The 24,863-nt window shown below is 44.5% G+C and overlaps 1 long non-coding RNA gene across 1 annotated transcript in view; it reads right to left on the bottom strand.

Moving 5' to 3' along the window:
* Positions 1–5,892: 5,892 nt before the first annotated feature.
* The window catches only part of LOC308071088, a 35,065-nt gene continuing 16,094 nt past the window's right edge, over positions 5,893–24,863 (bottom strand). The window contains exons 1-2 of the long non-coding RNA XR_013930985.1: positions 7,028–24,863; positions 5,893–6,989 (exon numbers count right to left, since the gene is read on the bottom strand). The exon at positions 7,028–24,863 is cut by the window's right edge and continues 16,094 nt beyond it. This is a non-coding gene — a long non-coding RNA (uncharacterized lncRNA). The remainder of the gene's footprint in view (positions 6,990–7,027) is intronic.

Here is a 24,863-nt window from a genome sequence, read left to right as displayed (position 1 = left end):
TTTTTAGGTGTCATTTAACATATCTTAGCGTTTTGCCCAGCTCTGGTGAGAAAGCGGACAACGTAAGCTCATGCTTGGGCCAGCTGATTTCGCTGCGGGTAGCAGGTACCGAGACCCCCCCAGGGAAGCGGGCAGGTGCTGGGTCCTGCCCCAGCGAGCAGGAGAGCTGGTTCCCCCCAGCAGTTCCTGCAACCAGGGCGCAGAACGTGAGTAACTGTCCCCCAGACCCTGCCCAATGAAGCTGTAAATATATGAGCGTGTCCTACAGACAGCACATCCTCAAGCTTACAACTTCTGTCGCAGCTATGACATATCTTTCACAAAGACGTTTAGCCTCGAGCTAAGGACTTCAAATGATGAAGAATCCACCTTGCCGCCGGCTAATTTATTTCAGTGGTTAATTACTCTCACTAAAAAATGTGCACCATATTTCTAGTCTGCATTTGTCTAGCAACTGCTCTAGTGCAAGTTTTTAAATGAGTTCAAACGCATGCTGGAACAGGACTTTGGGAGTTAATTAATACTGTTTGGATAGCCAGCCAGTGGAGACATGTTCAATAAAGCTGACATTTATGTATCACTATCAATTCACAAAGATGAAACACACTGAATTCCCTTGCAAGGCAACAGGCATGTGCATTTTTAGACACCTTAGTAGAATTTCAAGAAAGTCATAAGGAATAATCTACTTCATTTCCACCAAAACCTGCTCTCTATAACATAAGGGTAGAACAGTTCTGTTCCTCACCATTTAGGGGAAATATTCACTTCACTCCATTGCAAGGCTGAGCTGAAAAACATTTGTCTTACCATTTTAATTTTTTTCTCTATGATTTATAAATGCTGCTGTCTTTCCGTAGAGATGGGCGTGAGGTTTGGATTCTTGGCATTGATTGATTCAAGGAGAAAAAGTATGTAACATTTGATCTGACAAGACAAGCACATGCAATCCTTGGACAGATGTACTGGTGAAAGAGGTAATATTTTGAGCCTCGAACAGAGTTCTGTTCAGATGTTATCTGAGTTCAGATTCTACAGGAAATTATTGTGAATATGCAAAAAGAAATAGACTACTGGGAGAAAAGATCTTCCCAACTACTGCTTAAACTGAATAGCTCTGGTCAATTCATTTATTGCAATTCCTCTTGAGATTTGTACCTTGCCTAAAGCTGATGGGCAGGAGTTTTGCTCAGAGTCTGGTCAGTCCAAATCAGTCAGACCCAGAAATCAAGGGCACTACCCAAAAAATGCTAAGACATGAAAACTTTTTTTCCTAACATTCAAAGATAAATCTTTTCTTCCTCCCCCTACCAACACACAGCCATCAGAAAAAGCAAGATTAAAGGGGATTTCACAATTCCAGAGAAAATAATGCACAAATCACTCCTGTTGGTTGCCAAACAGTGTTGAGGCAACCCCTGAGAGGGGCCAGGAACTGATTTTTCCAGTCCCATGAAGAATGATGGGAGATATTGGCATTCTCCCCCTGTTCAGATCAACATAAAGCTTCAAACTCAAATTAGTTTTGAAAACTCAAGATTCCAAGGGAGACTTTTAACTTTCTTGGTTTGGGTCATTTCAAATATTCAGTTCAATTTAATTTGACTCAGCTCAGTTCACTCTGTTCATCTGTTCTGTTTTGCTTTTTTAGCCATAATATTATTATGGTTAAAGACAAGTGAATAAAACCAAGTTATTTTATGCCTGAAAAAAGCAATATTGAAAGCCTAGAAATTTAGACTTGGATTATTAAAAAAAAAAACAAACAAAAAAAATCAATGCCAATTTTTCCTGTGAATGACTTCATTCAATTTTAACGAACTGAGACATTCCAAATGAAAAGAAGTTTTGTTCAAAACAATCTGAACCTGCCCCAGAAAATATATTTTCTTGTGTTTGTAAACCCCTTTAGTCTCCCTCTGCAAGGACCTGTTGTGCTTCAATGAGAACCTCTTATCTTACCAATAAATTCAATCTATCCATCACCAAATGTGGGAAAAGTGCAGCATGCCAACATGCATCCAAGTAAAAATTACTTCAACAAGCATTTCTCTTCAATTTTACTGATAGTAACCTGTCAAGCCTTCCAAGGAGCTGACCCTGAAGCAAAACAGGTGCATGGAGCCTTGTAACCCCTACATCTTCATTTCAAATGTATTGCTTTTAGAAGAAGTGTAGGTGTCTAATGGGGCTTGGGAAAGGCACATTTTCCTTCAGTTACACCCTCAAAGTAAATCAGGAGTGTCGAGTAAAGAGGAACTAATTCTATTTTGCTTGCTTTCAATAAGAAGGAGAATTGTCTCTCCTCCCCTTCTCGCCCCAAGCAACAGTCTTGGCAGCAAAGAATATTTTTTCATAAAGCATAATGCAGAAGCAGCTCTCATTCACTCCAGCAAATCCTGTTTAATCCCTGGATTTGTATCGTTAGCTGACTAGACTGAGAAATTTGGCTGCATCTAATCCTTCGGCTTCTGAAGAAAAATGGCTTATTTAAATATTTAGCTGCACTTTGTCAATATCAGTGGGACAGGGGTGATGGATGACAGCAATTATGCTGGGTGCATCTCCATTAACATGCCACTTTTTCCAGGTATGGAGTCTGCCTCTTGTATGGTTTGTTTAATGATCAGAACTGAGAAGGAATTTTAATGACCCCTTAGCAGCTTGTGTTCATTTGAGGTTGGATTTATTTATTTGGTGGTGTACAAGTAGCTGGTGAGTCGGGATGATCAGAACAGTGGAGTAGACACACATTCTGCAGACAAGTTTCCTCCATGCTTCATGACACTCTAATTTGCAGCAACCAAAACATACCAGGACATAACTAGAGGTTCAGCCACAAAAGCTTAAGCAGCTCCTCATGCTCTTCAGTATAAGGGATTACATTTTTTGTACATCATGTGAAGAAAGCCGTCAACACTTCTCACCAACTATCTGTCAGCCACATATTTCTCTCATAAACTATTTCTTATAGATATCCAGAAAGACAGAATTAAAGACAAGAGACGAAAGGCAAAGAGAGTTGACACACCTGTATCAGTGGGGATGCCATCAGCACGCTGACTTTGGCGCTGGCAGCGATGTGCCAGCTCTGCAGACATCAGGCAGGGATCTGTCAGTCGCAGCTGGGGTTCCCAGGGCGGCTGCCTGGGGTGCAGCGCCGCTCTCCCTGCCTTCCAGACCATGCTGGTCCAGCGCAGAGATGCAGACACCGCCCGAGGCTGTATGGCAGACACACTCACGATGACAAGTGCAAACACTCTTGGGTCTTCTGGGTGCCAGAAGTGAGTCAAGAATAAACCTGAAGCCATCCGTTGTTTTTTGTCCTTGGCGTGATAATAATTGATAATAAAGTGTATGCAGTGACCACTGTAAAGGCAAACAGAGCAGAGACTGGGAATCGATGACAACAGGGGCTACACGTGCCACAAGAACTTGAGTTTGACCTTCAGTTCTTTTCCCACTGGAGCCAAATCTTTTCACCTTCTCTCTGGGCCAGGGGTACCAGTCCTGCTACCATTCTCTATATGCTATTCATAAGATTTCTGCGTGTAGGGTGAATTTATTTGGCTGCTACTTTTAATGCTCATTTTTGCTTTTTCATACATACCTGTATGCAGAGAGGCTTCACATGAACTATTTCCTCCCCGGCCAGAGCAAGTACATAAGCAAGAAATGTTTGTTCTGGATAGACTATTGTGTGTTAATATTACTGTGAAATATGTCAGGGAAGATGTGAGAAGCTGGTAACCCCCTGTTACTTTCTGTGTTTCATGTGCATGTGGTATAAAACTTGTGAAGTCGATTGGATGCCCAGAGGACAGGTAAAGGCAACAGACATCTTTGCATGTAATTTCATTCTCAAGGAACTACACCCTTTTAAAATATAATGTGCACTATAAACTATATTATTAAATTGAAGTACTGAGAGCAGTCCTGACCACTAACAGGGCAGTAAGAAGGGATACCTATAGCAGCACTGTTCTTTCCATCCTTAGTTCACCTAAGATTTGAAGCCACAAAAGGCAGCTCAGTGTTCCCTCTGTGTTTTGGAGGGGGAAAAATCCTGCTCTTCCCCTCCACCCCCACCCAAAAAAAGAGTCTATTCAAAACCTGCCTCCTCACAAATACAGACTGCATCAACACATGTTTTCCTATTTCTTCTGTTGCAAGGCATTGTTTGGATTGGAAAGATCCCTGTACAAAAGGTGTGATGGGCAGGTTTAATCAGTCAGTCCACAGACCTGACTTCCATTTTCCATTTCAGCCTTCACTGCAAAGAAATTGGCACTGCAAAAACAGAGGCCACCTTAAAAAATAATTAAAGGCAGACCACACAAGGGATCTACAGAGCACTGCCATCTATTAATGGAAATGATGGATGCTCTGTATTAACCTTGCCGCAGTTACAGCCCTACATACAGGGAAAGAAGCAGCTGTGTGAGTGATACAGCGAGGTTACCTCTTGCAAATTGTATTAATAATTCACTTGTCTGTGTGAACAAATCCCTCCTTCCCAGGCTGAAGGGCTGGACTAATTTAATGTTGCAAGGTTCAGATAGCCATATGCTCTTGCAGACCAAGCTGAAGCAGAAAAAACGGAGGTTGCAGCCACCCTTCCCTGGGCTTTGTGCAACATCCTGGTGCTGCCCAACCTTTCCTGCGGGATGGTAGAAACCAAAGCTGCCTGTAGCCCTACAGGCATGCAGCCAGGTGAAACCCCCTGGTGCTGGAACTCACCAAATGTCAGGAGCGGAAGATCAATATCTAAACCTTGACACCATCAGACCCAGTAGCCGGCACTCACATGTGGCATTTTTCCTTACCTTATTCACCACAGATCAGAGTCTGAGAAAAATAAGTGAATTAATCATTTACTATAGACAGATGGATTAGTATCACCTTTCACCACCTATAAACTGTCTACGAACAGGTCCCCAGACTCTCAGGTTTGTTTGTTACCTGCAGGTCCCTAAGGGTGCCTGCACACCGGGCTCCATCAAACACTATCCAGGGCTATCGGGCTGGGAAGCTCCCCGCACCGAGCCATCCTGACAGCCACGCAGGCACGCGGTGACGGTGAAGGGCTGGGGGGAAGCAGAAGGCTGCGGGTATTCTTAGCAGGGTGGTTGCTCTGGTCATCTCGGGAAAGGAAAAACACTTTCGAGGTTCACCTCTGCTGCTGATCAGTTAAACCTCAGTTTTCCAGAGCCGAGAGCCTGTGTTGCCATTTATTACACAAGCCTTTTGGTTCAAGGCAAGTTGGAAACTCGCAGGATTTCAGGAAGGGAGGAGGCAGTGGTATTGCTCACTGCCACCATTATCTTCACCGATTTACCTCGGTGGCAGCACTTCCAATCCCCACATACGCATTTCAGGACCTGCTTTATTTAACCTTGTAGCTACAAGGCCACTACCCAGCTCTGCTCTCCTGACACATCGCTGTAGGGTCCTACTTGGCTTTATCAAGCTGAATACAACCACACACACAGCCCTGGGAGGAGCCCCGTCAGGCCCACGGCTATGGGCAACTTCTGATCTCCGTGGCACTGCAGGTGCAGCTCTCTGCATTCAGCAGAGATGCCACATGCTGCCCACCCACCAAAGGTATATCAAAGTGATTTACAAGAAATTGTAAACTATCCTCAGCATTCTTAGAAAATTTCTTAGCGTTTGCTTACACCCTCTGTTTCTTAATTGGCGGAGTTAAGTTATCCAGGTAACTGAGCTGAGATGGGAGAGAGGGGAAGGGAGAGCAGAGGGATGAGACAATGTGGAAGCAACCAACAGGCTTTGAGAAATGCCCCAGATTTGAAGGGGAGAAAGAGTAATGGATTTTAAGTCTGTGGTGCTTTTCCAGGTGCTTGTACTTCTTTGTTGAATGCCACCAACTTTGGTTTTTGGTTTTTTTTTTTTTTTTTTTTTTTTTATGGCAATCTGTAAAGTGTTAAATTTCCTTGTCTTTTGCCTACCTACGCAGTCTAATTTGGAGTTACCTGCTCACAATGGTTTGATAGGCTGCAGAGATTCCGTACCTTTTTTACTTCTGGAGTAGTTGTTTGACAACATGTGAAGTGGGAGCCAAGCACAGCCGAGGCTGAGAAATCCTGTTGTCCATATTAAATGTGGGTGGCAGAAGCAGGGAATCTGGAAGGATTCAAAAGAAGCTGGTAATTACCCAAAACCAGAGATATTTGAGGCAGACGAGTCTCATGTGAACCCATGCAAATACATTTTCTTGCCATACACACTGTGTCTAGCATGCTCCCTGCTGGGTTTACCCTGCATGTATGGAGAGGCTCGGGACACAGGGTTACATAAAGCACAGATCTGGGAGTTTAACTCTGAAGATAAAGAACATTGTGACTTTAACTGGGAAGGGCTTAACATGACTGGAAACTGTAAATGTTACGGCTTTCCAGCAGTACTGTAACCATCACTTTGAATGCATAGCTGTGATACCAGCTGTGAGTGTCTGTGCTGGATATAATTGCTTTTTTTTCCTCCTGGTGTTCTTCATCAACCACCCCACCAACATATGAAGCAGAGGAATTCACCGTATGAGAGAGGAAATCAAGTGCAACATTTGCTCCCATTTCTCTCAGTGATGATCTGCTACCGAAGAGACACATCAACGACAGCAGGTTACAGGGTGAAGAGGTAAGAAAGGACCGTTTGCTCCAAATCCTGGGCTGAACCCAAAGACACAGGGGCAAAACCATGTGTCCCATTTTCCCTAAGGAGCCCTAAGTCTGCTACATTTTGAGAAGTGCTATCACTAGTTTGGAAAGATAGGGACCAATGGCCAGGTCCAAGTCCAAAGGAGCGGTGACAGCCGGATTTACAGCATCTGGCTACCCGTGCCTGGCACAGCCATTCCCACCCGTGGCTCTCCAGCTCCTGCTGCAGCTCCTTCGGCTGCCTTGCAGCTTCCCAAGGACTCCCTAGCTCTGCCTCCTTCCACCCTCCGCACTTCTGTACATTCTCGCCTACAGTTACGTCTTTGCGCTCTTTTCTATACCCAAACTCCACCGATACTCAGCACCAACAGTGTTTATAAAACTATGATGCTGACAGAAGAAAATCCATACTGGCTACACAACACAGATGAGAAGCAAGTCCAGTAAAATCCACCCTCCTTCTGCTGCACATAGCACAACTGGGGCAGAGCAGATGACTTTTGCCAGCGGTTCCCAAGCTACCCAGCATCAGACAGAGGTTTTTCCTTCCTCTTCATTCATGTCCTCTACGGGTTTGAATGACATAGGGAGCGAAGACAGAAACCTGAATGTTTCTGTTTATTTAGTAAGGCAAGTGTCAAAGCAGGGGAGGAAATTTTCACAGTCCCTAGACCCTGAGGACCGAAATGCAGAAACAGCCTGGCACGTGATGTGTTTCTTAGTGCTAGCTGCCAGCGTCCCCAGGCACTCACCAGACCTGACCGAGGAGTCCTTGCCCACAACTCCTGGATGGATCTGGGACAAATGCAGCAGAGTTCTGAAAATCTTTACCTATTTTTACCCAATTTCTGTTTACAAATTAAATTTGCATTGAAATGCGAGTGTTGTGGACTTAGGAACCTCTTTTCTACAGCTGGTTATTTGAAGGAAACTATACTTTCTTTCACCTCACTTCAAAAGAAAGGGTTTTTTTCAAAGGGAAGAAATTATGGTGCAATCCATTGAAGATTTGCTATTCAGGAAACATTTCAATTCAGAGTGTCAGCTTCCTCATTGGTTTGCAATATAGATTGTGTACCGTTTATTTCGCAGTTTCATTGTACAGAGCTCTTGACCCTATTGAATCTGGCTCAGAAGTTACCATATGAAAGAAAGTATAAGACAGTGTCTTAAAAGGGAACTTGGAAACTGCCAGCATATTATGTATTTGTTTAGATGAAAAAAATAATGATTTTTTTTTTCCCCCAGAAAGCCTGATGGTTACTTATAGGTACTTTTGAAAGAGAGGTGAAAAAAACCAGAAGAAATTATTACCTTGTTGACACTAGGAGGAAAATAACAACAAGTAAAAATGCCTAAGGCTTCTCAGCAAAAACACTTCCAGAAACAAGCATTAACATTACAAACACTCCAGTGATGACAGAAGAAGGATCTCGGGGATGTGGTATTTGTAATTTCAATTGTGGTGTGAGCACTGTTTATGAAGACTTCAAGAAAAAACATGCCAGAGCTCTAATTTGGACCTTTCTTTTTCACTTGGCAATAATAATAATATAAAAAATGTTCTCTCTCCGGCTACTCCCAGGTACCTTTCAAGACAGACAGTTATTTTTAATAAGCAAACAGTACTTTTTGTTACAAGAAGTTCTGAATGAAGCTCCATTCAGAATGGCAAACAAATATGAGCATCGTCTTCTGGAAGAATTAGCAGGAAACTTTAGCAACAGCTGCTGTGATTTCTAGCATTTTTACCAGCGAGTGTAACTTTTGCAGCACAGGGTTGAATTTCTGGGGGTAGAAAGAGCGACTCTGCTAATATTATTTTAGAGCTGCTGATCTGATAGAAACAAGCAACAGAGCCAGAAATTATGGGACTCCTTCCCCCTGAGTTTGCAATGATGGCAAAACTCTGCTTTAACCCTCCCCAAGCACTGACGAAGGTAAGCTCTTTCCTCCCTAGCCACCTACATTTTTATTTTCCCTCTGGGACATGATCATAGCTTTCCAAAACATGGAAGAACACAACAGCATGGGGATTAAGAAGACAAAATCATGGGAATGTCACAAAAGAGGAGGAAGAATAATCAAGAAAGAAAAAGGCAAATAGCAACGTTCACTGTGGGGAATGGCCAGTGCAGCCTCAAGGGACTCATGACATATTGCCTGGGTAGACACCCCTTGGGGAGGACCTATTTAGGGCCTGATCGTTATAGAAAGCCACTGTTGAGAAAAAAAAAGAAAAAAGTTTGGGTTTATATCATGCTTTTCATAGCCAAGCTATGGCAAAGTAACTTGAGAAATAAGATGCATTGTAATTTACGACTGCTGGCAAGCGAGGGAGGTTTTACATACACAGCAGTACTTTACAGCCTGCTTTTGACAGCAGAAATACTTCTGCTGAGCAGGAGGACACTGGATCTAAAGGCAGGAGCGAGGCAATTTGTTCTACTGCCTCTTCCAAGGATGCTCCTCACAGCCTGTCTTCTCTTCCCTTAGGACTAATGCAGCATCAGCAGTAAAAAGTACACGTGCCCATCCCACCCTGGGACCAATGCAGCCATCTGCAATTTAAAAAGATGGAAGAATCAATGCGTCCAATCTAGGTCATGTCCAAAACGTTGAGCCCTAAGCGCCCCCCTGGGCACACACGTCTAACGCATGTGAGTGTCCAGCATCACCTAACCGAGCAGTGTGAGCTGCTTTTATGCCTGGATGGGCCTAGGTGAAGTGACTGTTGAACCATTTTCATTAATGATCACCCAGTCTTTCACGGGTGGGATGGCTGCAGGCGGGATCACTCACCTACATTTGCAGGGAGAAGCTGCACCTTCCCACCGAGCATGTTTTCTAGCACGCATTGCCTTCTCCAGCAGTAGACCTGCATGACCTCGAGCTAACCTGCAGTCCCAAAGAACCATGCTGGAACCAAAGCTGGCCGCAAGCAGGCTGAGCTACATGAAGCAAAGCTACATATGAATAAAACAAGCTAATTCGTTACCTCGTAGTAAACCCTTGGCGATATCAGCAGAGCTTGACTTGATACGGGGTTTCGTCAAACCCAAAGTTCAGGGCAAATATGGCAGAAATATGTGCTGGAGAGCCTGCAAGTAAGAGTGATGGGCTTTGTCTCGGATGGGGAGAAATACACAGGCTGCATTCTGCAAAGGAATGGATATAAATTATTATAAAAGAAACCTAGCAGCTTGTTTACAGTGCATGTTACCTAAATTATGTCAATATTTCTCTCTTTTTTTTTGTGTCAAGCCCTCCTTCAAATGCAAACAAATCCTTTTCCCACCCCTCAGCTTTCAGAAAATCCAAGCAACCGCATATCCTCTTAAAGTGCCGGTCAATCACACATTTCACAGTGTAAGTAGAAAAATAAAATATTTGGGTTTTGTCATTGAAATGAACACAAAATAAAAACCCCATAGCACCAGACCATCATTACTGAGTATTTAATCAGAAACAATGGGTTGGCCTTCAGTCGTCACCGATGACAGCTTCTCTGCTGCAAAGTCTAACTCTGCAGGCTAGCAAGGCATGCTCCTGCAGCACAGTGTGCACGGGGTTAATTAATACTTTCTGTGATTAAACTTGTCCTAGAGGATCACTGTACCTGACATGTCTAGGGCCATTTTTTATGTACCCTTCTGAAAGGAAACAGAATTACAACATATTCCCTCTTCTGCTTCAGTGAGGTAAAGCAAGTAATGAAGGGAGTTGGGTTTCACTAGACAATCAGGAGGTAACAGCAATAACTCTTCTCAGCAGCTGGAAAGTTCTGGAGCTATATTGTTTTCTTAAGCTATCTGAAATAAATCCCAGGGGATAATTACAGAACAGACAAATAAGACATAAATCCTGTTTAATTGACAACAATGAGAAAAAAAAAAAAAAAAGAAACAGTTTCATCCCTCCTCCTGCACTCCCCATGTTGCTTTTAATGTCTTTGGGACATCTGGAAACCAGGGAGGGTCAGACCCAGAAATCTCAACATGGATGGGGAATCTGCCTTAATGTAAAGCTCTTATAGGAAAGCATCCATCTCAATCCTTGGTAAAGGGTTTACAAGGAAAACCAACAGAGCAGAAAACTGGTTTCAGCCTAGATTATGTCACTCCAGGACTTCTGACCCCGCAGCAGTGGATGCACAGAGATGACTCAAGAACACAGCTTCCAGCATCCCCGGTGCAGGCACAGGGCAGGAGGTGCCGGTGGCTCCGGCTGCCAGCCCGGGCAGAAGGGACAGCTGGAGCTCTCCTTCCCACCTGTGCTTACCTGCTCCACTTCTCAGTCCACAGCACCATGGTCCAGGCTCCCAAGTTCTCCAGCCGTGTCCTCTAGGCAGCAAAGGACCTGAAAAGAAACGGCTGGAAATCTGTGGTGTTTTGCTGTCCAGTAATCAGCATTTTAAGGCAAACTCTTTGGAAAAAGCTGTGTGCAGTCTCCCTTCATCCATCAGTCTATAGGTAATTCAGTGCTGGAAGGGGCAGTGTATCCCGGGAGCAGGACAGCCAGTTTTATTCTTGCTGTGTCACTGACTTCTACATGCTCAACTATAGGGGGAAAAGAAAAAAAAATATAATGAAAGGGGCTGGAAATGCCATTAGTCCCTTAGCTGGCTGAAAGGTCTGAAGGTGGGCACTGTGTCTTACAACAAACACAGCATCTGTTCCCTGGCACTGACATTTGCAAGGCAGTGCTGGCTGTACCTGAGCTAGGCAGCAGAGCAGAGGGAAGCACCGAGTCGAGGATGCAAGGCTAGAGCATCTGTCTGCACGGGCCTCACTGCTGCACTGACTGCCAATTGCTAAAGCAGTGCATCCTCGCCTTGCTTGAGAAGCCCGGGATGAATGATAGCAAGGACTAAGCCTGTGACCCCCAGTGCCAGTCAAATATGTCTGTAGCCCGAGCTACAGAAGTTGCTCTCAATAACTGGGTTGTAGTCTTGGAGCTGAAGGAAATGGGATTGCATTTATTAAGCCAGTGTAATCCACTAAGGCTGATTTGACACTAACCCGGCACAGAAAAGCAGCAAGATCGCACCAAGGATTCGGTTTGTCTCCTTTCAAACTGAGCATGCAGAATCAGCCCAGCCTGGGGGCAGAGACACGCAGCAGGGTCCCAGGGCACTGCTGGCAGTGCTCTTTGGGGATGCCTTTCTTTTTCAGTGGTGGTGATGAGAACCATCACCTGTCAGGCCTCTTCATACATGCACTGCTCAGGTGTCTTCAACCAAATCACCACTGGAGTGCACAGAGTAGTAATCTGTCCACATATCTGTCACGATCAAAATCTGATCCTTTTCCTTACTGCTCTTTGTCTTACGGATAGCTGTGCAAGCTGCTAGCTGTGGTAACCCACTGTCCCGGCTTGCCCTGCTGCCTGAGTGGACAGAGCAGAGGGGGCAGGGTGATGAGGGACCTCGCTGCCCTCTTCCCACAAGGAGCAAACACTCCCCGCTCCGCGCCTTCCTTCTCACACTTGACCTAAAAAGATCGGTCAGACACAAAAGAGAGGAATGCATATTCCCATTACTCCCATGTGGGTCCTTTTTACAGACACGCAAAGCAAAAAATGCCCTTGAAATACATCACCATGGAAGCTGAGAGAAGACCTAAAAGTCTGCTGATACCAGCACTGACCTCAAACCACCAGGACCCTGCCAAGCCCTCTGCTCGAGCTGCAGTGCACCCTGGAAACCATCCAGACTCAAATGGCAGTCTAGTACCAGACTCACACAAATTTGTTTTGTACCAGCCTGGCCCCAAAGACAGTTTATTAAAGAAGAAACTTCATAATGTCAGTTATGCTTCTCTGAATGTTAGCGAGCTTTTCAGCCTGGGATCCAGCAGCATGTTAGAGCCATGCTGCATGCCTCATAGCCCTCAGTTACAGCTCGGCACACTGGGGCAAAGAGGCGGAAAGTTATTGGATTATGTCTACACAGATCATTTGAGAGCAGAACATGGGCTTCTGCATCGTCCCGGCAGATGCATGAGCACTGGAATTGCTGCTCTTCAGCAGGGCACTTTACATCCAGTTTGTATGGAACAATACTGAAGGCATGGACCACAGAACTGACGGGTGGAGGGAAGAAGTGATCAGTGAATATGGGTCTTAAAATTACCACCTGAGCCTTCACGTCCATCCCTGGCAGTCACATGCGACCGTGTAACCAACCATTTAAGTTCAGGAAGATTCATCAGGCATCCACTCTGCTGCTACACCCCAACCTCACTGCTGGATCCCAGCCTAATGCTTTTAGCAGGAAAGGCCAAAAGCCTCAGGAAGGGGCAGGTGACCACAGAGAGGCAGGGCAGGGGATCAAGGGCATCACCAGTGCTGGATCTCCCATGGGCAGAGAGTAGGAGAGAGTCTTTCTCCATCACACAATAAAAAACCACAAAAGATGACACTGGATACCTACTGTGCTCACCACCCTGACACATGATTGGATCAGAATAAAATGTTATCTCCTCTAATGCTGCTGCTTACACAACATTATAGCAAGTAGATAATTACTATCCACACTATGCAAAAGGGAAAAGATATTTCAGCTTCTTTCCATTTTGACTTCAAGGGGCCAAAGGGCACCTCATTGCAGTTCCAGTCCTGTCGCTGCTTTCCCGAGCCAACCCTGCTGCAATCCAAGCCTTTCTTTTTTTTTGCTGCAGCACAGCTCCACGTAGCTGTGGAGCAGAACGTCACCCCGCACAACAGTGCCTCACAGTCTGCAATTGTCTTTGCCTCTGTCCGAGATGGCAGAGACGGGCCCTTTCCCTCAGAGAGATGTAACCCAAGTACCGGTACATCAGGGTGTCACCATTGATACCCTACAGACATCTTTCTCCAAGGTATGTCTGAGCAGACTTCTTTCTCCAAGGCTGTGCAAGAGGTGTTGGCAACAGCTGCCCCTCGTTTTTGCTACTTTACACAAAAGATTAACTTGTGGTGCTCAGGATGAGCAGAAACCAAATGGCAGGGAGAAGAAAACATCTAAAGCAGGAATTAGAGAGTACCTCCCTTCTTTCTCTCCAATACACTTCCTCACACAAACTACTTTTGTTCAATCACTGGAGTTGGAAGTGTGAAGTAAAAGGAAAATTTTGCATCCTTTTCACTAAGCCAGTGGGATGACACATGAGCTTTAGTGCTCCATGGAACAGGAACGAGAGTCCCAGCAAAGGCCTTGGAGCAAACAGGGCAGCTTCTCCCCGTTTCTCCCATACACAGCAATACAGTGGGACAAGAACATTGCTGTTTGCTGGTGACCATGCCAAATCTCTCCTGACTTTCCTATGAAGACCCCAGTTCACTTTGTGTCAAGTGGATTCATTCCAGGTTTCAGGGGGCTGAGAGGATGGGCGGTGTCGATTCTTCTTCCCATTTACATTTCAGACCTGGCATCAGCCACAGGATTAAAAAGGGGATCGAGTTCCCAACGCAGCCACAGTCCATCACGCAGAACACCAGGGACAGATCTTCCTGCCCGCGAACACTGGAGGGAAATCTTATCCCCTGCACTTAACTGAGGATCAGATCTGGGCCAGGCCAGGCCTCGGGATTTTCATTCCACTCTATTGTCAGCTTAAAACCATTTCCTCTCCCCCTCATACTGCTGTATCTAGGCTGCACCAATGTAGTTCTTTCTTCTTTTGTGACCAAATGCAAGTTTAATCTTCTGCTGATGCGTGTAGCATCCTCTTTTCCTCTTACTTTGTTCTCTCCCCCTCTTTCCTTTCATCTCAGCTTTATTCCCTTTTCTATTCCCTTTTCACTGTACTTTCCTCTATTTTATGTATTGTATGCCCCTTCCTTGGTGAGTGTCTAGTTCTGAAAGCAAACTCGTACTCTGGGAAGTTATATTAGCCTGTATTCTTTTGGTAATGCCAATGCTTTTAAAGAGGCAGCCTCATTTTCATTAAAGCAATTTGCATTGCATAACCCACATTTGCATTCAAATGCACTTGTCTTGATCCTAAAACATAGGTGTATTTGGGAGCAGATTAACAGTATGTTTGTAAGTAGTTTAAAATACAGCAATCATAAAAATTCCAGCAGCTTTGGGAAAGGTCTTGCTGGCTCTCGCTGCCTGGGCTGTGCTAGTCAGTACACCAGGGGTCCCAAACTGTTTGGGATAATGGACTAAGCCATTTAAAAGAGCTGTCGCAGTGGTGGATCATATCGTTTCCAGTGAATTAAGCAGAGTCACTTAAATTTGATTATCCCTCTCTCAGTTAGTGCACCTAAAAGGGTTGGGAAAAAGTTATCCAGCATCCAAATCCTTCCATGAAACCATTTTGTGAATCCAGTTTTCAAACATGGTTGACAAAATTAAAACTTCTGTTACTGCCCCTATATAGCCTCCTTCCATCCCTAGGACATCCAGAACGGACCTTACAATTGTAAAATCTTGTTCTCATGACAGCAGTCAGTGTTCCAGATGTAATCAGAGAAATCCGAACATTATTTGGATTTTATGAGAGCTGAAAAGTGCCTGGTCCAGCCAAACTCCCGAACAACTACTACAGAGCTTACAATGTCCATGATCTGTTTGAAGTAACTGTATTCATGTGTAGCTACCAAAGTCTCTGAAAAGAACAACAGCAGCAGCAGCAACAAAGGACAGCAAGGACAATTTTCTAGTTATTATAATTCCTCAGATTTTGTACAAGCAAAAAGAGAAAATTACATCTAAATTTAAATCTGTTCTCAGCACCCCAGTCAAGCTGTAATTCCTTTTGAGCATCCTCTGAAAATGCATCTCTAAGTCCTGGACACACAAATGTAAACAATAGGTTTGGGGTAGCCCCCTCCCCAAACCAAGGCAGCAGAGTCACCGTTAGTCCCTGCCTAGGGCCCCAGGAGTTGCACCCAGGGACCTTCTGAGCACAAACTGGTGGGCTTGCACAATGCCTGCCTTAGCTTGATGGGAGCCCACCTTGGCCTGTGGTGCAGACACACACAGACAGTGTGACTCGTTTCTCCTGTTTCAGACTGTGCCTGAGAATGGCTACAGTCCATTAAATTATTTTCCTGACAAGTGGAAAGGTGACAGCTCTTTTCTTTGTTGCTCAGTGCCTTTCCTGCCAGATGCAGAGAGGACTAAAAAAAAAAAAAAAAAAAAAAAAAAGTCAGAGAAGAGAGGCCAGTAAGTGCGTGCTATGTTAAGTGACCGAGGATGCTGAGAGGTCCATCCCCACCCCGCTGCTGTACCGGGCATGGGGGACACGCCATGTGAGCAGCGGCTGGGGTGAGCACACACACATGCCCACCGGGGAGTACAGTGGGACGGGAGGCAGAAAAGAGAAAAAGGAAAAGCAGAGAGTTGAAGCACAATGAATTTCAAAATGAGATGGGTGGTGCTCTCTGCTTGTGCAAGATGCAAGGAAAAAAATATCACAGATTAATTTGTGAAGGCCCAGCAGGAACTGTGCATGCTAGGGATGGTGGAGGAAATAAAGTATATAAAAATACAGTATTACTGTGATATGAGAAAGCCAATAAATCAAAGCACATTAGCAAATATCAGATGTATGAATAAATTGGCAGAGCCATTATGTTATACTGGTTTCATGTAGCTGAATGCAGATTGAGCAAAGTTTTCTGCAAGTGATTTGCTGGCCACAAAGTTTAAGTCACATAAGTTTTCCCTCTGGGAAAAAAACCAGCTTTCATCCCTTATCTATCTGATTGACTAAAAATGCGATTGTTTATATGAAACTCTCTAAACCTAGATAATAAATCTTACTCCAGAGTCACTTTTACTTTCAGGTTCAGTGAATAAAAGTACTCCCCCAGGATCTCGTCTTTTCCCCACGGCTCCAGTGTGCCCCCAGGAGAGCACACACTTGCCCTCGCCGGGGGCCAGCAACGCAGGCAGGCGTGGGGCTGCATCACCAAAGGACATCCTTTGGCCTTACTTGTGAGCTGTGGGGACACATGAAAAAGTGAGTGTGTGAAGCTGGTGGCAGGCAGGGAGAGCGAAGGGCTGAAGGTCATCTTCCTGCCCAACGCAACGAGCAACGCCCAAGTGGTGTGACGGCAGCATGCACATCTTTTCCCCCAGTCAGGTGGGTACAGGGAGATGCTTACACCTCCTTAACAGTGTAGGTATATGACACTCCTACCCATGGTTGAATGAGACAAAACTATGTTTTATTCAATTTTCTGTTGAACGCTCAACTGTTAAAACATAGTTCTGTGACATGCAAGCGGAGAAGTGTTTTGCAGAATCTTTTTTTCTACAAGTAGAAATGCTACAGAGACAACACTAAAGCACTCTGAAATCTCTATCCTGCCCTTTTTTATTATTGTTTGCATAAGGTTGAATTTTTTTTCAAAACTGCTGACTCTTCTTCTGGGAGTTCTTTTAATTATGCTTATAATATTATTTCAGTAGGAGCATTATCATTCCTATACTACAAAATTACTTGATCAAAAAAAATTTGTTTTAATTCTCTGTAGGCTTCAGCAATAGAGAGGAGATGTTCCAGCCATGCCCTCTTCAACCTGGATGCAAGACAGGGGGAGTGAAAAACATGTGAACTCCCCAGGTGTTATCTTGATAATAATTTTAACAACAATAATGAATGGGAACTTGTGGAAAAGGGAGTGTTCTGTCCTCTGAGGGAGGAGAAAGTCCTAGGCTTGCAACTTCTTGGCTTTTTTTTTTGTACACTCCAAGGTATCAGAAATTTTTAGTCACTTCTGGAAATCTTAGCTTTGAATTCCAGCCAAAGCACCTCCAAGAGGAGCACTTCGCAAGCAGGATAAGGAGGAGTGGTGTAAATCTCACTAGTTTGTGAGGAATCATTCAGCGCTGTATAGCCTTGTCCCAAAACGCTACAGGAGGGCGGCTCAGAGGTCAGGGAACTACACTAGGACTCGAGACTAATTTCCCCATATAATTTGAGACAAGTCACTCAGATTCACTGTGCCTCAGTTTCCCTTTGCAGAGGTGTCCCAAGGATAACTAAGTTTATGAGCTGTTCAAACAAAATATTGACAAAGAACGCTGAAGAAGTTATTTAGAAGCCTCCCTACAACTCTGTATGCTGGTGCTATTGCAGAACACCAGTACATCTCTAAATTGGGAAAAAAAAACAAACCACAACAATTTTCCTGCTTCTTACAGCATCACTTGTGGGTATTTCTGGACTTTCTTCTACAATATGACCTGGCACATAGAGACAGGCTTAGCTTGCATGTTCAGATCTGGAGGCAATTTTCCGTAACACCACAACTGCTAAAGAAACCCCAGGATTTCAACCCAGTGTGGTAGGGATAATAGGTAAATACATTTTTCCCTATACACAAAACGCAAATTGTTACTGTCAGCAAAAAGCAACTGTGAACATATAATTCGAGGCTGTTATATTTATTTTCTGAGAGCCTGGCTGAAACCCTGGGAAAGCTATCAGAGCTCCCCAGGGCACAGAGTCATCTCACATAAGGTTAGCCACTTAGCTTTGCTTCAGTCACCTAGGCTCCTTCAGCAATTAGTGGAGAGGCAGAGACACACCTACCTGGACGTGCTCGTGCTCTCTCAGCATCAGGGAATGGGCTCGAGGCAGCTGCCAGACCAGGGGCTTGCCTGGGATTTGGAGACATCTGTCATGTAGGCTCTGGATGTCAAGACTTCTTTCCCATTCTAGGTCATTCCTGCGACAAAGATGAGAAAATAAGAGCTCTGAGCAAGGACATAACAAATTTATTCCCCCGCTACGTGAAAAACATGGGAGGCTGAGTTGCCTGGAGCAAGCCAGTTTGATTTGATACCCACTGAAGGCAGGTACATTCAGGGAAAGTAGCAGTTTGATATATTTACAGCTAACCACGTCTTTTAACACTGACATTCAGCATAGAAAAATATCAGGCTCTTTATTGTGCCTTGAAACACATTTTGGCAGAATTCACATGTAAATGATTCCTGAGAGCAAGTTCAGTTTCTATTTAATACTACCTCCAAGTAGAACGTTTCAAGGATGCTGTTGCAGCCCATTTGGTTCCCAGGCTGTTTATAAGAACTCACCTTGGCACACGCTGAGCACGGCTGACACAGAGTAGTGCAACGCCAAAGGTTCAAGAATCACTCAGTTGAGACAAGCATCCCTTTAATTTGCGGAGAACCATCCTATTTCACGTGTGAAGCGTTCATTAAAGTCTCTGTCTGCTGTTTCTCTTTACCGCCTGCCCTGTGCCACGTAACTAGTTGGCAGTGAGAAACGACCCTTGGTACCCAGAGCGGAGCCTTCTTCTGGGAGATCAATACACTGTACGCAGAAAGACACAGACTTAGGGCAAGACCGTGCTCGGTCCAAGGCAAATGCTCTCCCAGGAGGGCTGGGCAAGTGTGGCCATTACCCCGGCCAGGAGTTCCCATCCAGCCATTACAAGGCCACTTTTATTACAATAGCTGGTAGCGCCGAGTGACAGGGGATGCTGTCACACATCAGTAGGGCTTGTAAGTGCTCCCTTGGGAAGACAACTGTTCACTTGCACAACAGTCCTGGTTTATTACTGCTTCCTCATCCTTGTTTTATTTCTCTCGAAAGCACCACTTCAGCCTTTAGAACAAACAACTCTATTTTTAAAATAGCCAGTGTGCTTTGCCCTCACCCACTCGCTCTCATTTGTTGGGCTGTAAACTTTGCAGATCGTTAGTAATTCCCTCAGAGAAGATGCAATACCCACTTCCAAACCTTTTCTGTTTCTTTGCTGGCCTTATGACAAAATTGCTTCAAGACCGGGGGCCTTACCGCAAAACCAGGGGTTGGGCGGAGAGGGGGAAGCTGTTCAGATGCGAAGGGCGGCCCAGTGCACAGGAAAAACCTGCGATGCCTCCTTTTAGATTGCCTTGGATGGAGCCTAGTTGCGGGCTAGGGCGTATCCTTCATTCACTGCAGTAAGGAGATGAGTCAGATGCTCGTGGTTCCCCAGCCTGTGCCCTCCTACAGCCCTGCGGGCAGCTGTGGGTTTCTCAGCCTAGTCCATGACCTGTGTCTGCAGCCTGCGCTGCAGTTTCTGGTACCTCCCACACACACCAGTGAATGCTGGACACCAGGGGGGCTGTCCTTGGGTTGTCATCTTCTGATAGACGGCAAGGCACCGGCACTGCCCAAACCACTGATGTCTGAACTGAAACCATCGCTCTCTCCAAGCGGACACAGAAGGTGACCCCGGCTGTGGTCAGCATGGCCTGGCTCACAGGGCTCTGCTCATACAATAGTTCAAAACAGCTCTCTGCAGCAGAGGGAGCAGATCCAGCCCTGGTGGCCCTGAAAGCATCAACGTCCTTCATGAACAGCAAGCTTTTCTCAAGCTTGCACCTGTACTAAACTAAGCTTATGAATGCATACAACTCCCAAGGACAAATACTGTGCAAAACAAAACGCACACAAGCAAGCAAATGAAAGATCTTCCCACAGGAACATTGTTACCCAATTGCCCTTAGCAGCTTTATCCATTTCCGACCATCTTTATCACGCTGCCTACATTTCTGTCCTTAGAAAACCAAACCACCGTGTAGCAGAACTGAGGCAATGTCAGACATAACCTGGAGACCAGCTGTAGACCTTGAAACTTGGGAGCTCGTCCTCACTCTGTTCGTAGCTTACTCACGAAGGTTGGTCGTACCTTACTCATGAAGGTTGGTCGTAGCTTACTCACGAAGGTTGGTTGTACCTTACTCACGAAGGTTGGTTGTACCTTACTCACGAAGGTAAGAACCCGGGCGCAGGAGGCAAAGCTCCATCTCTCAGCCACAGTGGTCTGTTTTTTGCCTTAGCTGTGAGCTCTTCTCTCTCCCCTTCATACCTCAGCCCCAGCTGAGTTGGTAAGGAGGGAAGGCATTGGTGTCTCCTGGCTCTGAAGGTCAAATAGCAAACCTGAAGAACTTAAATAGTATTTCCATGTTACAGAAACAATTCGGGATTTTTTAGGAATTAAACAATAAAGTGTTCCTAATCAAAACAAAAATTTTCCATTTCTAACAAGTCTGAAAATCTAAACAGTATGAAGAAGTAATTAGGTTTTCCCCTACATTTTGGTTTTGGTTGAATGCTGTTTGCACTGTATCACTGCAAAGATCAAGGAGGAGGAAAAAAAAATCACTTTAAGGGAAATTCAAAACAATAAAACATTTCAGAACATCAGAAAATCCTGATTTCTTTTCTAATTACTAGTACTTTGTGGACTGAAAAGTTTTAAAGCATCAGCTTTTGTAAAAAGGGAAATCTGGCATTTTTTAATGTTTTGATAAAAAAAACGTTAATTTGCCAGCTGGGGACACTGTTCTCAGTACTGCAGTATGTACTGTTCTCTTTATAGGACATCAGTCTCTCTACTACACATTTTAGATCATACACGCTTCATAGGTTAATGAAAAAAATGTAATATTGTTTCCCAAGTCTGTTTCACAGGAACTTATCTTTTCCTAGAAATTAACTTTATATCCAAGCTCCATGTAGTCATTACCCACACAAGAAGGGACAATTGTTGTGAAACCCCACAAATACGACTGAGCAACTTCAAGCACCAAACTGATATTCCAGTACTACACCAAACCGCCCTGTCTCCCGTGGAATTTCACCTCAAGGCTGGCTACTTAAGACTAAGAGATGCTTTGATGAGCTACTGCTCCTAACCTAATTCCAGTTGTGGCTTAGAATATTCTGCTTTTCTATAGCACTCTGTTTTCTGTTAAGCCAAAAATACCCCCAGTTTTCATTCTCTGTCTGAAATGGTTTATCATGCTACTAAGTGATCATTCACAATTGCTGTGGTTCCTCTTAGCTGTGGTCCAGAGGGAAGATAACCAATTCTTGCATATTTTTAGTGTAAATCAAGAGTAAACCCCCTGAAGTCAAGAGTGCATAAAAGCAAAGTGAGAAGACAATTAAGTCCTGCTGTTTTCAAAGTGCTTTGGAATCTCTGGGAATAGAAAGGTGCTATACAAATCTAAGATATTATTATATTATTTATTAGTATGTAATAAATCTATGTAGCATAGTAATGCATGTAGAAAGTCTAAATACTAGGCAGGGGTCAGTAGGTTCTCCATATGTCTATTTTCTCTCTCTCTGGAGAGCTATGCCTTGTATAATGAGAAATGAGTAGCAAAATAAAAATTTGTAAGAGCCAATATAAACAAGTTGGTTTTTAGCCCTTATAATTGAACAGTCTGTTTCAATGGCATCTTCACTTAATACTTCAATTTTTTCTTGCTTTGCAAGTCCACAGAGTAATGATGGGCTGCAACAGAAAGCTTCAGTGCTAATTTCAGAATGCCTGAGTCAGCCACTTGCCTTCATTTATCCTCTTCTGCTGGAATCTTGTTAAAAAAAAACAAAACACAAAAACAAAGAAAAAACCAAAACCAAAACCCACTGCAACTTCATAATCCTAAAATAAAAGACACCCCCCTCCACTGCCCTATGTTTTGCTGGAAATTAAACTGTATTACACTATTCTCCTGCAATTTCTTATTACTGCCTTTATCCCTAGCTACATTTAGTGCCAGTGGTCATATTGGTCTTAACATTAAAGCAGTAAGAGCTTATATTTAGTGACTAAACTATGCTTTATTTAAAGATTATAGAATGTCAAACACAACAGACCTTTCCTTTCACAGCAGCTTGCAGCTTGTTGTCTGTCCCTGCGGTGTTGAGTCTTGTTTTCCAGTGGGAACTTCTACATATTAATTCTGCTTTCTTACAGAATAATAATCACTCAGCCCAGGACTTCCTAAACGCTCTTTAATTAGCAGCAAACACTCTGGGTATGTCTGTCTGTCATTGCCCTAAGGTGGCTGTAAACCTTCCATCATGGTAACTATACGGACAGCAGGAGTTTGAGAATGAAGATCTTCCAGCTCAGCCTCACAAATGCAAGTGTTACTGGAGCAGCCAGTGAGCGTAAGAGAATAACCTCTTTTAAAACAGGAATAAGACCTTTGCTTGGCCTCAGGCACTGCCTGTGGATGGTGGCTCCAGCTCTAACCACAGCTTGAAGAATATGAAGCTACAGACAACGGCCATGCAACGGGTGCTCAGGGTTCTGTGTGAACGTGCAGGGGCGGCCACAATCTCCTTCTGGGTGCACAGATGTCACCATCAGGACACAGACATCTCCTTTGCTATTAGAAGACTGAGGTTTCAATTGACACAGAGGCTCCAATCTCTGCTCTACAGATGCTTTTTTCAAGACAAATCTGCCAGGTGACATGGGGAAAGCAGCACCGTAAATGAGTGGCTTGAGGTAGTTCTGTGCTTGGTTGACATAAATGCATTAGGTTAGGATGAGATAATAATCCTTCCTTTTCTAGAACAGGTTACCTTGGCTGTGTTGTTCAGGACAGCAGGCTGGCAAGAGTTCAGCCACTGACATACACTGCTTCTCATATTGGTACCTGGGCTGGAAGGGGGCTCTGGAGGTCCCTGGTCCAGCACCCTGCTCAGAGCAGGTCAGGTCACTGCATGTTGCTCAGGGACTTCTTGACTTCTGAACGTCTCCACAGATGAAGATTTCAAACCTCCCTGACTACTTTGGTGTCCTTTGCAAGACTCACACCACTACGTCAACATTGTTCCCATACTCTAGAGAACAAAAGATGATTCACACAAATGATCTGTGTCATTCAAATAGCCCCAAAGGGCAATGTGAGCACCAGAGACTCTGATGCACAGACACAACAGCGCAGGATGCCCAGCTTTCCAGGAGACGTAGGCACCAAACCAAGCAAAGTAGAAGTAACATTGAGATATGAAGGCTGCAAGACGTATAAACGACTCACTTCAAATGACTAAAGGTTCAGAATCTGCCTCCTTGCTTGGAGCAGTCTGGACTTGATGAATATTTGAGCTGCCACACTGTATTCAGGAAAGCCGAGTAACTGCTGGGATATTTTTCCCCTGTGCCCTGTACTTCTGCATGTCTTAATATTTGCTGTGCTTTCTGGAAATTGCTTCCATTCTGTATTCTGTTCAGATAACAGCAGAGCAGAGGAGACATATGCTGTGCTGACAGTGAAGAGATTGTTGGAGTAGTTCTTAAAGCTGGGAAAGAAAATAACAGCAGCAGAAGAGGAATATTTTCCCCTACCAGGAGTTCGCCCCCTTAGAGCACCAGCAGCTACGCACCATTCCGGGTTATGATTTGATCCTCATTTGAAATCAAGCACAGGTCTTACGCTGCTGCCCATCAGAGCGCTATCGCGTCCCGTCTCTCTAGGCAGAAGTGGCTTTTGTAGCCATGTCCCTAGTGGGGCTCCTTCCCATTTGAATCTGCCCAGCCTCGCGCAGCTCTGGATGTTTTGTGGGTGAATGAAAAAGCTGTCAATGCCTACGCCACGCTGTACCAGTTCCTGATCTCTCCTGTGTGATATGTTGCTGCACAGCTTCTTCTGAACACGAATGGCTTTATTCCCCCTCTGCTCCCAACAGCACACGTTGTTACCGATTACCGCTTGGAGTTCTGCTGCAAAACAGCAACTGGAATCTCAGTAACTCTGGGCCATCTAAACCTATGATCAAATTTGTATTTTAAAGTAATGGCTAACTGCAACACTGGCAATTCTCGTTGCAGCATTTCTAGCAAGGATTTCTGTGCTCCGGACACTTATGTGGCATAAGCCCCCCCTGGAAACAGGTCAAAGTATTGATCACTCAAGTCTCCAAAGTTTGAGAAGATGGGTATTGGATGGAAGAGGTAATAAGAAAGAGAAGCACACTGGTGTTAACAGAAATGAGTTCAAAGGGTTTTGAATCAGCCCCGAGGTGAACCCTGCAGTATTTCCAGCTCTGAAGGTGACCTCTAAGTTTCCTCTTGTTTTGTGTTTGTTTTTATTGGGGCACAGAGGTTCCTGGATTTAAGAAAGCAGCTGCATCAGATTTGGCTGGCAATGAGGAAAAGGGGAATTGAAATTTGAACCATTTTAAATATCACATTTTATGATGTATGCTCTCCGACAACACTTTGTCTTTCTGCGGAGTCTTCTGTGTGTGGTCCTTAAACCCTTTTTCATAAATAAAGCCATCTGTCTCTTTTGAACTATAGTACCTCTAATTTAAAAAGTCAGTATTTGCCAATGTCTACAACTCATTAGCTCCAAAGCTGTGAAAAACTTCTGTATCTGGTGCACCGTTCAGCACTCTCCAGCAATTGCTGTGTTTTAAA

This window comes from Falco punctatus (assembly GCF_963210335.1).
Source record: "Falco punctatus genome assembly, chromosome: 10".
Lineage (NCBI taxonomy): Eukaryota > Metazoa > Chordata > Aves > Falconiformes > Falconidae > Falco > Falco punctatus.
The sequence above is the reverse complement of the archived record's forward strand: the minus strand, read 5'-3'. Positions and strand labels throughout refer to the sequence as shown.